The sequence below is a fragment of the Aptenodytes patagonicus genome, chromosome 11, assembly GCF_965638725.1.
Source record: "Aptenodytes patagonicus chromosome 11, bAptPat1.pri.cur, whole genome shotgun sequence".
Taxonomy (NCBI): domain Eukaryota; kingdom Metazoa; phylum Chordata; class Aves; order Sphenisciformes; family Spheniscidae; genus Aptenodytes; species Aptenodytes patagonicus.
Window position 1 is genome coordinate 9,135,861 of NC_134959.1, and position 13,259 is coordinate 9,149,119.

Consider the following 13,259-nt stretch of genomic DNA (forward strand, 5'->3'; position numbering starts at 1 on the left):
ACTCTGTTGCTTTTGAAGCAATACATTCTGAGATTTGTAACTTCCCTGTAGAAATGGTACAGGTACCAAGACCGGTAGGAAAAGAACTAGTTTTCTGCACATTGCTTGTTAGCTGCATAAAGGACCAGCATCTCTATTGCTGCGTAGCGGAAGTTGGAAGGGGGAGGAAAATACTTGTAAAAACTAAGGAAAGAAGATGAGAGGTGATGAAGGGCTGGGGAAAGGATGTAAATAGAGAGTGATCTTTTTCAGAAATCCAGCAGGAGCCTGGGACTTGGACGGAGGGGATTTAGGCCTCCCCCATGCTGTAACATCATCAGCAAATGGGCAGATAGCTGTTTTATTTGTTTATTCCAAGCTGGAAGAGGATGGCTATTTTAGCTGGATTGATGCCGAATACCAGTGTTTAAGTCAGTTGGCTGGTCCTGAGGATACTCTCAGGAGAGCTGTTGGGGAACAAAAACCAATCCGTGGCAGCCGTCCAGCATTGGGATTAGATTAACTCCTCCTCTTGCAGAAGGCCATATCACTCTTTTATCTTTGACTGAGAAAGGGAGTTCTTATACTTTTTTTTCTACGAAGTGTTAATGAGAATAATACATGCAATAGGAGAGGGAGAAAATAAGGATTGGCCTTAGTCCAATATAACATAACTCATTGTGGTTTGTGGCTAAATGTTTGTTCACATTCCAAGAGAAAGGTGAAGTAGTGAATTCTGTATCTGATCCAATGTTGGTTCTTATTTGAAAGTGGGGGCTGTGTTGTTCATATTAGAGAATTCTGAAAAATATAAAAAGCACAGTTGGAGGAGTAAACATGATAGTTACTTCCCAAGTAATCAATATAGGCAGAACTGCCAGAGCAACATGATAACGTTTAACTTGGATAAAAATTGTTGCTTTTTATAATCCAGATTTTAAAAACATCAATATTAGCAAATACATTAAAAAAAGAAAAAAACAAGAGCCAGCCCAACACACAGATTTTTAAGGAGAGGTGGTGGTGAGAGTGAAAAATTACGATGTGATGATGAATGTAATTGTAGTTGCTAATGCACCTAGATCTTTCATGGACATTAGATTGGCCTCCACCCTTGCCAAAACAAAAAATGAAAAAAAAGAGGAAAGAGCTAGAAAAGAACACAGGCCAGATCCTTAGAGTCAGCAGACATGGAATTCCAGTATATCCTTCAAAAACTTTAGCTCTATAAGGGGACAGAAGTGTAGCAATGCATCCTGTAAGAAGAAACAGGGAGTTCGGCCTGTTGTTTCCCCCTAACCTTGGGTGCTTTGAGGGTGCTAATCCAAGCACTTCTTCCTTCTATCTTTTTCTCCCTGGAGCTATTCTTAACTCTGTTACGTCAGGTCATATTACCCAGCAATGTTAGGAGAATGGGTTATTTCAGGCAAACAGCAGTCAGCCTGCTGCCTGTGAGTGAAAATGAGCAAATGAAAGTTTAAGTCTTTTATCCACAACTGGAAGAACAAAACCTGAAGAGAACTTTGCTTGTCATGCTGTGGTAATTAATAGTAAGTGTAAGATTTTTCTCCTAGCGTGATTCAGAAAATATTTCTGAATGTCTTTCAAACTGTGCAGACTGATGACCTCTAAATGTCAATTCCGTGACTGGAAGATTTTAATTTTCTTAAATCCTTAATAAATGACAGGGGCATGCCATTATGCCTAACTGTCCTATTGCAAAAGCCAAACCATTAAAGATCTCTGAAGTCACTGGTGCTAAACTGGTATCTTTGTTTTAATAAATTATCAAGCTAACACAGAAAAAGTGTAAGGAGTAGAAATAGCTGATACTTGTCTTGTGCAACGGCATTATCACAAAATGGGGGGGTAAGGGGGAAGAAGCAATATGAAAAAGGCAGGAGAGCAAAGAAATAAACCTGCAACGTTTCAAAGATGGGGGCAGCATCTGATCTGACACTTCTATTCACAGGGAATATGGTCATTTAAGGTTCAGCTCCATTTAAGCCAATGAACTGTCTTAAGGGCGAGCGTGAGGCTCATTCTCAGCATAAGGAGGGGTATTTGAATCTCTACATTGTTTATTCGGGCTGAAGGAAGTTCTTAAAGTCTAGTAGTGGGAAGTAGCTACATCTAAGTATGGAAGAACTGGGTTCAGAAGTATCAAGTACAATTTAAGAATAATTTGAGCAACTACTGTGACAGAATGCTCTAATTTATAGACTGTGAGGTGCTAAAAATCATTAGTTTAAAAAAATAAAAGAAAAATTATCCAGTGTCAACCTAAGGCCTAGGTCCTCAAACTTAACAATGTAGCAAAAAATGATCAAGGAAACAAGTCAAAACGATTTAAAAATAATTGCTGCTTCATCTTCACAGTGGTGCTGCACAGCCTGATGATGCTGTTGCCAGTGCTAGCTGGATGGGCTGAAGGTCATTCAGCCATGTCTAAAGTTTCAACAAGTCATAGCAAGCTTAAGTGATGGGGAAGACAAAACTCTTTAAGACTTCAGAGTTGTTGGAGACTGAAATAAAGAAAATATTCTGTAATTATACGTAGTGAACCATTTTATAGTAGTTGTAGTTTTAAAGCTATGCAAGCTGCACTGCCTGCATCTCATGGCTTGTTTCAGGGTGAATGACACCACACTTTATTCCCGCATTGAATTCTTTCTCTCTTCATAAAAGAGGAAATTTTATGGCCCTGTCATGCAAATATCCTCTGTGTCAGAGCAGAAAATCCCCCTTTTAACCTGAATGCCTAGAATATCTGTACTAGGCTTGACATGTGATAGTTTTTGTGATTAATACCCTGTAAAGACATAAGCTATCGCAGTGTGTATTGTAGAACTCAGAAAAAATATGGACGGAGTTATAGAAAGTCTGACCCATTTTTAAAGTTTGAGACCTCACTTTTCCATTGTTTAAATAAGCCCTGTATGAAATTTGGCATCAGCAAAAATTGTTCAGATGGATTATTTTCATTTGTCCAAAGCCGTATTACATTTGTCCAAATGTTAAAGGCTGCCAGTGACTACAGATTCCCACAAAGCTTATTAAACACCTCCCAGTGCTAAACTTTGATGCTGGCAGTCAGAATATAAATGATGAAAAAAGTTGCTGCGTAAATGCTGAGGGGTAAAATCACTTGTTTTTTCTAATCTTCTAGAAGCCACTTTACCATTTTCATCCAGCACTAGCCATCCCAAGTACCAATTCACTTGGAGTGAAAAGAGAGTGGCCAGTAGTATTCTGCTTAACTGAGCCTCTGTAAAAGCAATCAATAAACTTTCATCTCCGCCAGGAGGCCCGCACATTTACATAATTGTACCTACTTTCCTTTCTGTATCTGATCCGCTCTCTTTTCCTAAAGGTTAAGATACATGTCTATATGCTTGCTGCTGTTATTAGCGTGCTTTGGCCATCTCATTTCTCAGTGGCTTTTATTGTGCTCATCTGTTCAGGAAGACTAGGTTTTCCAAGGCTCATTTGCTGGTTAATTGCATTCTCAGATCCTCTAAGATGTCTGTAGCACCTGCTCTCCACTTCACAGACTCTTTTGATCTCTCTAGAAATATCCAACTTTGATTATGTGAAAATCTTTCCTAACTGTACTACGTGCCTAGAAAGCAAGTTGAAAATTGCCATTGTGACTATTGTGACCTATGTTAGGATTGAAAATATAATTCTATAACATAAAAGCCTGAAACGAAAAGTGATCCTGTTTGTTATTCTGTTTGTGTGCTTCACTGCTGGCTCTAGTTTTCCTTGCCTTACCAAACAGTTAGGCAAAACATAGGATGTGGTGAAACGGTAGATTGCAGTGCTGCAGCATGCAATTCAACAGCTCTAAAAATGTACAGTACAGACCGAATTATCACCTGCTGGCATGAATTTGCCACTTGCAAATATGCTGAAATGTTGTTTACCTGAAATATCTCAATTCGTTTCTATCGTATGTATTTGCAAATGTAAAATGGGTAGTTTCAGACCTAATTGTCTATTCTATTCGCACAGATATCCTTTGGTAGTAACAAAGGTTTGGTTTGTGTACCTTAAATAGATTGCAACCATTATTTGTTTTTGATTTGACATTTGTTTCATAGTTGGTATGCTAGAGAAGGAGAAATGTGGAATACAATTCTCCTTTGTTACTGACTGATTACATGATTAAGTTATTTAATTGATGTCGGTATCAGTTTTCACACCTGTCTACCTACTTTATGGGGCTATTTTGGGGGCTGCTTGCTAAAATGTTTTGAATATGTACAGTACTGCCTTTTTTAACAATGCATTGTGGAGTCAGCCTTGCGAATGTATTAGCCCACACCTCTTTCTATTTGTGTGTAGCACTGCACATTTTTAGTTGGAATTTTTCATCAGTTTCTCTCCACAGGTGTTTGCAAAGTTTTAGCCAAAACAGCACAGCTGTTTCTGAGGCTTGGAAAAAAATGTTGTACATCTTAAAATATTCTGATAATCTATGTGGTTAACATAGAATCAATGTAGTCCAATTCCTCCAATAACCTGAACTCAAAATTTGGGAGGAGTTGGCCTTATGAAAAAATTAGACATAAGGGCAGTAAATTCTAACATCATTACAGAAGGTATCATAATATATACTCTCAAATAGAAGAAATTAAGGCTGCACAGCTAACGTTAATTCTAGCATTTCCTGGCTTCTAGTTCTTGACTTTGTAAGCTTAATAGTTGCATGCCCACACGTGAGTATGTGTAATTGTTGCCTTTCTGTGTTTACCACTAATGTCCTTGTAGTGGGTATTCATGACATTACATTGTTCGGTCTCTGTCTCATACTGAATATACTACTGTACCGTTTATTACTGTGCTGTATACTAGTGTAATATAATTGGAATTAGTGATGATGATGTGTTGGTGAAAATAGTAAGAAATAATGAGTGAATTCACAAAAAGTGAATACTGCAGGAGATTTAAAAGGCTGAAGGTGATTGCTTTCCTTTGATAAATGAAGGTGAAACTGCCCGTGCCACTATTAATGTAATGGCTGCTCTGAGTGATGACAAATCTTTACTCTTGCTGAGGTGCACACTTGTGAAGGTGTATTTGCAATTGTGCTGCAATTGCTCCAGTGAAGAAAAAGCTTAGACATAACACTGCTCCACCTCAGAATTCAAATGGAAACACTAATGATACTGTCCACAAGGCTTGCAGAGTGCCCCCAAAAGCACTAAGCGTGAGAGATTTATATCGAATGCTGTTGGATTTTCTAGCCTGTTCAAAGTTGACAACTAATTTTGGGTACTTACTGATAATTCAAGGTCTGATGAACAAGCCCTTCAAGCTTACTTGCAAAACCTTGCAAATTGACTGAGGCTCATGATGCAGAGTAAATTTAAAAAAAAAAAAAAAAATCCCACCAGATGCCACTGAGGCACCAAGTGCCAGAAAATGTAAACTGGTCTGAGCCTGAAATTCATTAAGACTGCAGTGCCTCTGAGCCAGTGTGCAGAGGGTGATTACTTTCCATGGCCCTTATGCTGCAAACAGTTTTGGACAAGCTTCACTTTATGCCCATGTGGATAGTCTCCCATTTTGGTGTTGGTATTTATGTGCTTGAAATTGGGCACATTCCTAGTGCACACTGATTCAGCCTGAGAAGACTAGATAACCCAGTGACTGCAGAGAAAAAGCTGAAAAAGTTTTTTAGAACCTGCTGGTTTTTATTGTCTTCCTTTCTTTTTGAAACAATTATATAGGCAGAAAGATATGTAGAAAAAAATGTAAAATTAAGATTCTGTTCTGACTACAGCACTTCACCAACATTGTACAATTTTATCCTCCAGGCCAAGATTCAACCAAATCTGTTTCATAGGTAATAAGTAAACTAAGTGCATCTGTCTCTAGCAGTTGAGAGGCTATGAACCTTAGCACTTTCTGTGAAAGAAATTTGTTGTAGGTTATATTCTCTGAGGAGCTGAAGAAATAATTCATTGCGAGTAATCTGTTGGATTTAGTGTTTCTTAATTGTGAGCAGACCCTGACTCACTCATATGTAACAATCCAAGAAATTATTTCACTATCAAAGTATAAATTTTCGTTGGAAACTGTGATGTTTTGTATTAGACAGATATTTGAGAAAGAGACATGAACAGAAGTTTGATGTTTTGTGGCACATCATCTTTGTGATTTCACAGCTAGAAAATTACAGCTTGTCATAACATTTATCTGGCATGCATAGAAATAGATCAGCAAAGATGAGAGGTAAACAAAAGTTAAGTAAAAGTTAACAGTTGATGGGTGAGACTGCTGAAGCCAATGGGAGTTTTGTGGTAGCTTAGATTTAAAATTCTGAAAATGTTGTTGTAAGACTCTTAGGACACATTCAGAATCAAAATGAGGAGAGATTTCATTAATAGGCTCAACTCACGTGGGAAGGAAAGGGTCAATAGCACTAAGAATCTGCTGTATCTTTCCCTATGTAGTGCAGCAAGCTTTTAGAAAAAAATAGTCTTTCTGAATGGATGTGTTAACCCTACTTATCCTTTTCCTGTCCCTCCATCCAAAAACTAACTTGCTTGTTTGGATTCCAGTGTAATCCAGAAAAGAGAGCAAGGATGCACTTGCCAGGGATTGAAATTGACCCCTGCCACCCACACCCACCTTCCTTGCCAAATACTCTCTTCCTATTTTTGTGATTATATTTGGGCTCAATAGTAACCAAAAACTACCCCTTTAAAATCAGCTGTAGAGATGGTCAACATCTTTCACATACTGTTAAGTGATGAAATTAAGAAAAATTAAAAACATACTTTTTTTTTTCTTCTCTACTTTCCCTTGCTTCATTTTCTGATTATGGTACCAAAAAGAGCTTTTGTCTCAACTTTCAACCCATTAATCTGAAGCAAAGACAATTTGCTCTCAGAACACAACTGAAAATCTGTTTCTTTTTACTGCTCAGTTTGTGATAGGTGTATTGAACAAATTTGCTTTGATAGGCAGACCAGGTTAGAAAGGGGAGTGGTCTTTTCAGACTATAAAGCGTTGCATCTAGGAGTTTAACTATATTCAAAGCTGCACTAAAAGGTTTTGTCACTAAATACAGGCCTTCTTATGGAAAGTATTATGCTATATTATTGTTAATTTATAACTTGAGCTCTTAACAAATTTAATAATCTCAGCTCCTTAAAAATGTATTTTCTTGTTTAAAAATGCTGGAGAGCATGTCATACTGGGAGGAAGAAGGTATTAATATATTCAGTAGTGTTGTGAAAGTGTGGATTTGCTGAGTAGTCTAGAATCAAGACCAAACTCGTTCTCTAATGACGCAGCTGTTGCTCATACATATTAGATGTCCAGACTAGGCACTTCTAATAATAACTAAAGCAAGCCTGGATACACTTACTGCTGTTTTTGCATTGGGATAGTTACTCTGTGAAGCCACGTTGCTTCCCTCAGTACTTTATTCTGCCCCTCTCCACCCTGATACATTTATATACCCTACTTATGCCTCCTTGGAGGAGGCGGTTTGTCCGATATACAAATATGAAAATTGTTTTAAAGATGCAGAGTGCAGCTAACTACATAGCTGCAATTAGTAGGGCAATATAATGTTCACAGAGGGGATGTGCTTGATGCAGCACTGGCATCTGCTGCAACATGTGCAGCCCTTAGAAAAGAGAATTAGGCGGTTGCCCTACACTGCTATTGGATTTCTGCTTTGTGCTGGGGTTACAGAACAAAATGTGTCATACTGAGCTGAGAAGCTTCTTCAGATCTGTATTTTGATCCTTGCTAAGCTATATATATTTAAAAGATTTGGGGTTATGTTCAGTTGGGTGTCTTCAGTCACACTGATCATGAGGTTTCCTGCAGCACAGAAATGGTTGGCAGGGATCTCCTGGTTGGAGGGTTTTATGCATCTGGAGTAAGTCCAGTCTGAGTGAATCATAGCTGTGACCTAGCAGGTTTTCTCCTGGCTTAGTCAATCTCTCTAGAGAGGTTACAGTTGCAAGAGAAGGCAGTGTACCAGCACTTCTGCTGTTCTATGTTTGCTCTTCTGCCCTACATCTCTTTATAAAACTATATTTTATATCAAAAATATGCCCTCTGTGTAAAAAGGTGATTTAGTACCTGTATAAATTCAGAAGAAAAACAGTAACATTGGCCTTCTGCAGCTCAGTTTTGTAATAAAGCATATTTTGTTACATGTTTTATTTTTAACAGAATTCCATTTCAAAACCAGGACATTAATGAAATGTTGAAATTATCTTGTACTGATTGATATGACTGCAGAATATGTATGCAATGCCATAGCTATTCATTAGTTTCTTTACATATTAGAGGTTCTAGCTTTTGTAAGGCTGAAAATTATCCTGTAAGGCAGATGAAGCCATTCCTGTAAAATAAATCAATTCTGGAATCAAAGCACTGGAAGAAGAAATAAGCTCAGAAGAAAGGTATCTATTATTTGCTGCATAGCCATAGCTAGAGACCCTGTTGCGATAGCTTCCATATATGCACATACATAGAATCAGTACCTAGCCAAGGGATTTGAGAATTCAAAAAGCAGACAAAATTGACTGGTTTTAGAAAGCATGCAAAGGAACTATTATGCAGTTTTGGAGATGCAATGGATATACAGAGAGATGAAGTGATTTAACCATGATTTACACAAAGGTTTTCTGGGGAGAAAATCTGAATCTGCGTCTCCCGAGACCAGTTTCTTGTCCATGAGAACTTTATTTGTTTTTGAGAGTATAATATTATTGAGAAGCCATTCTACTTGCTAAAATTTGCTTTTGAAACCTGAATATATCATTAAAACTGTTACATTAATTATATGTGCTTATTTTTTCTCATTTTGCAAACCTGAGTCGCTCAGTTATTTTATGAGAAGAACAGTTTTGCTGACTAGAAGATAAGCAATTTATGCTATTTTGTTCCTTATTGTCAAGGCAACTCCTATAAAAGGCTGTATTCTCATAGCCCCAAAACTGCATGGCTGATGTTGAGCGAAGATAATGCTGAATTTCCTCCAAAACTACATCCTGAATTTCAAAAAATATCACTTACACTGTTGCTATAGCACTGCAGCACTGTGGTAGGAAAACTACAGGTTTGTTACTTCTGCCTGGATGCCAAAAGCATTGACTGCTACAGTGCCTGAATATGCTTTTACTTTTAAGCCACCACGATTCTAACCTCCATTTGCCAGTTTTGTGCTAGTGAAGCCAGCATATAACTGAAAACTTTTTCTTAAAAGAACCTGAGAAAGCCAATGCACTTGGAAGCCCAGGAAGCAGTGCGAAGTACTTCCTCTAATTCAGGAATGATTTTTGAATTCTTCAAATTCACAAGGACTGCATTCATTTAAAAGAAAAAAAGAAGTTTTGAGATAGATCTCTATTTCAGTTGTTTTTCATTTAAACATTGCATTAGGCTGCTTTACTGTGATCACTTCAGACTTTTACTGGTAATTTAAGTGAGGAGGAAGATGATTCAGACATGCTTGAAAAAATATAACAACTGCTCCTTACCCACCACCTAATACTAAGACAACAGCAAAGTACAGCTACGGTGCGGTGCTTGCATGAGTAGATGATCTATTAAAAAGCTGTCAGTATCATTATCTTCAAGCAAAATTGAAGCACAGGTACGTGAAATAAACTTCCCAAGATCACCCTATACAGTATAGAGGAGAAAACAGAAGGAGTCTTTCAAATTATTTTCTCTTCCTGTCCAGTAGGATATCCTATGTAAATGCATCTGGTTTTGTTTTCCCTGAAGTTAGCTATTTCTTCACAGTAGTTTGTCAGACCAGGTCTTCATGGTGTATTTTTTCAGTGGGAAAAAGGTGCAAACTAGTGCAATACTTCAGAACAGTCTTTCTGAACATGTTGATGATGATAGGTATAGACATGTATGAAATGAATGCTTTACCTATGAAGTCACTTGCCCAGTAGGGGACACTGGGACATTATATTTTTGTTCAAATGAAAGACATTTCAAAAACAATGAAGGTAGAAAATCCTCTTGTTCTTGCTCTAAAATAAAATAAAAATCATGCATATCTAATTTCTAATCCATTCAGAATGATGTGTAATATGTTTTAAAAAGTTTAATGAGTGACAAGCTTCTGGGCATGAATGCTAGATCTAAGACATTTTAGCAAGTAGTTCGAACTGGTCTGTGATATTACAGGTTTTGAATTGCAAAGATAATGGATTGTATTTTTGGCATTTCCCACTCATTAAAAAGTGTGTCAGAATGATGGATTAATCTGTGGGCATTTTCTGTCCTTGCTATAATCTTTGTCAAAGGAATGAGGTACTGGAATTATAATGCCTTTTGTATTATGTGAATTATGAGGGCAGGCTTTACAACTTTGACTTCCTTAAAAGTTGGGTTTTTTCATGGTGATTAGATAACCTGCTATTTTACCCCTTTTGCAAGCGAGCAACACCAAATAAAAACATTTGAGTGAAAGCAGAAGCTAAGTTTAGAATGATAAACTAATATGAATGAGAGTAGGTTAATGGTGTGTAGTCTATGTAAAAAAGCCTTATGTACTTTCCATTAATATATTACATTTCACAGATATATGGTTACTGCCTTTTCCTCTTGTTGACTTTACTAGAAATGAGCCTGTAATTTATGTAGCTAGGCTGTGAATTGAGCTGTGCCTTCAAGCAGGGAAGGAGGAGGCCTCCTGTGTCTCAAGAGAGATTCTGTTGCGTTATTTTACTCCCTTCCTTGGCAGGTCCTAAATATGGGTTTGGAGATTTGATTGTTTTCCCTACTGCTTAGCCTATACAGCTCCTCTCACGTGGGGTATTCTTAACGTATTGCAGTTATGGGATATAGGCTTATGACTTTGAAGAATCTCTCTGAACAAGTGCTTATGAAGATGAAGCACCATCTACACATCCTTAAAGGGACAATTTATATCCCAACCTGAGAGCCTAATCAATGAACTTAGCCTGTTTTGTTACTGGATTGTCCAGTGGCTTTTCTCAATTTGTGAGCATAAAACGCATGATGAGTATTATCTGAATGATTCTTTGCCTATAGCTTATTCAGAATGACATACATACATAGATACACACACACATATACACATATATACACATACATATTTATACTTCAGTTCATTTAATAGATATGAGTGGCTCATATGGCACAACTGATGATAGGGCCTAGATTATTATTTCAGCCTGGTTTTAAGTTTTCGTTCTGCAAAATTCTGTGTAAAATTCAAAGAAAAAATACTGTAAGTCTGAGCATCACTGACAGAAAGGGGGGAAAAAATCAGGTATAAATGTACAAGAATCTTAATTTCTATGCTTTGTACCTTTCAGTTTCACCCTTTCAATACAAACTCACACGCCCACTTTTTCCAACTTCCTCATTTTATCCTGGCTTTGTTTCCCTTTGTTTCTTCTATACCATTCCAGGCATTGCTCTTTCAGTGAGATGTCTGGCAATTTTTATCAGTTCCAAGTCTGCTGTACTCAGTTGTTCCATCAGTGTCATTATTTATAACCAGTGCATGACCAGAAGCCTGAGACATAGTCATCTTAAGTCCTGAGCATACCTGCATTGTAAAGTGACAAATCTGATGTGTTTTTTAATTTTAAAAATGGTTGCATGGAGGACTTACCCATATCATATGCATCTTAAAGGAAAGACTCCCATTCATTTGTTTATCTTTATATCAGGCTCTTTAAGGAAGCCACAAAAAATGGCAAAATGCAGACAAAAAGGTAAGGTCATTCTCTTGTCTTTCTGCATGTCGTATGTTTCTTAATCTTTTGAAGACTGTAATTAAGACTTACTCACTTAAGTATCCATATGCCTGTAACTCTGAAGGTGGCTGTGGTGAAAGAGTAGAGCAGGTAAGATTGGCAGTGAAATTGGCTGTGATAATTCCTAGAATCCTAGAACAGCCCAGGTTGGAAGGGACCTTGAAAGATCGTCTAGTACAACCTTTCATGGGAAGGGGAGCCTAGATGAGATTATCACACTGTCCAATCGTATGTTGAAAACCTCCACTGACAGGACTCCACCATGTCCCGACGGAGGTTGTTCCAGTGATTGATGGTTCTCACTGTAAAAAATTTCTCTCTTATATCAAGATGAAAGTTAGTACACCTTTTTCCATCAGTTAAGGAACATGCAGTTCCTATTTTTGCAGTTGCATAAAATCATAGAGAAATGCAGAAACTGTCCTGAAACACAACATTCGCTCAGTGGTTTTTTGCTTTATATTCATAAGCAGAGTATTACGTATATACTCATTTTCTGAACAAAGGCTTTCATGAATTTTCTGAATGTTGCCAAAAGAGATGAGTTTACATGTGATACCTTTTTATGGATTATTCTATTTTAAATGATATCATTTGGAAAATGATTACTTAAAACAAGCGCTCTGCTCAGCACCCAGTCTCTCAAATGATTCAGCCTGTATCAGCAGCATTGTTTAAAAATAGAAATAGTGAATGAAATATTTGTCCATTTAGAAGTCAGTGACACAGTTGAGCAAAGTCAGAATTTCATCACTTGTGTTTTTGAAAAGAAAATTCTAATAAAGACAGGCACTTGAGTGTCACAAGAAGAGAAATATTCAAGGAAAAGATCCCTTTATCTTGACATAAAATCTAAAGAGAGGTTATATTAAGGAAAACCAGGGCATGCCTATGAGTAGATCCCTAGCATGCACATCACATACTCATGAAAATCTGAAAAGCTCTTATTAAATGCTCCTCTGTTGTTGTCTTAGTCATAGGAGTTGAAGCTTTATCTTTGTTTTTCACTTCTTATGTCATTTCTGGGTTCCCATTTCTTTTAACAACCTAACCGTTTTTTTCATATCTGGTGTACACATAACTGACCTCACTCCTTTTTCCTGTGGGAAATGTACCTCTGTCATTAAATTCACATGAAACAGCCTCATACCACTTACTTTATAGATTTTGCTTGCACTAAATGCTCCTGTCAACAAACAAAAACCCATAAAAGACAAGTAACTCCTAACAGCAACATAAATGACAGGTCCTCAAAGAGAATAGGTCAGGTGTATGATAGCATCCCTTAAGAGAGAAGCATTTCACTTTGTGACTCTTTGTATACACAAATAAAAAAGGAAAAAAAAAAAGAAGTGGAATTTGATAATTTTAGATAACAGTTCCTGAAGGTCTTAAAATGATCTCACTTCTTTTTGTGCATAGGTCTTTTAAAGTGTTTATCTGCTTATATGCTGGAGCTCATGCTTGGTAAATGGTGACATGTAAGCCTCATTT

General features: G+C 37.3%; 1 long non-coding RNA gene across 1 annotated transcript in view; it reads left to right on the forward strand.

Annotated features, from left to right (window-relative positions):
- The first annotated feature begins 1,484 nt into the window (after positions 1-1,484).
- The window catches only part of LOC143165400 (uncharacterized), a 195,308-nt gene continuing 183,533 nt past the window's right edge, over positions 1,485-13,259 (forward strand). The window contains exon 1 of the long non-coding RNA XR_012996249.1: positions 1,485-1,529. This is a non-coding gene — a long non-coding RNA (uncharacterized LOC143165400). The remainder of the gene's footprint in view (positions 1,530-13,259) is intronic.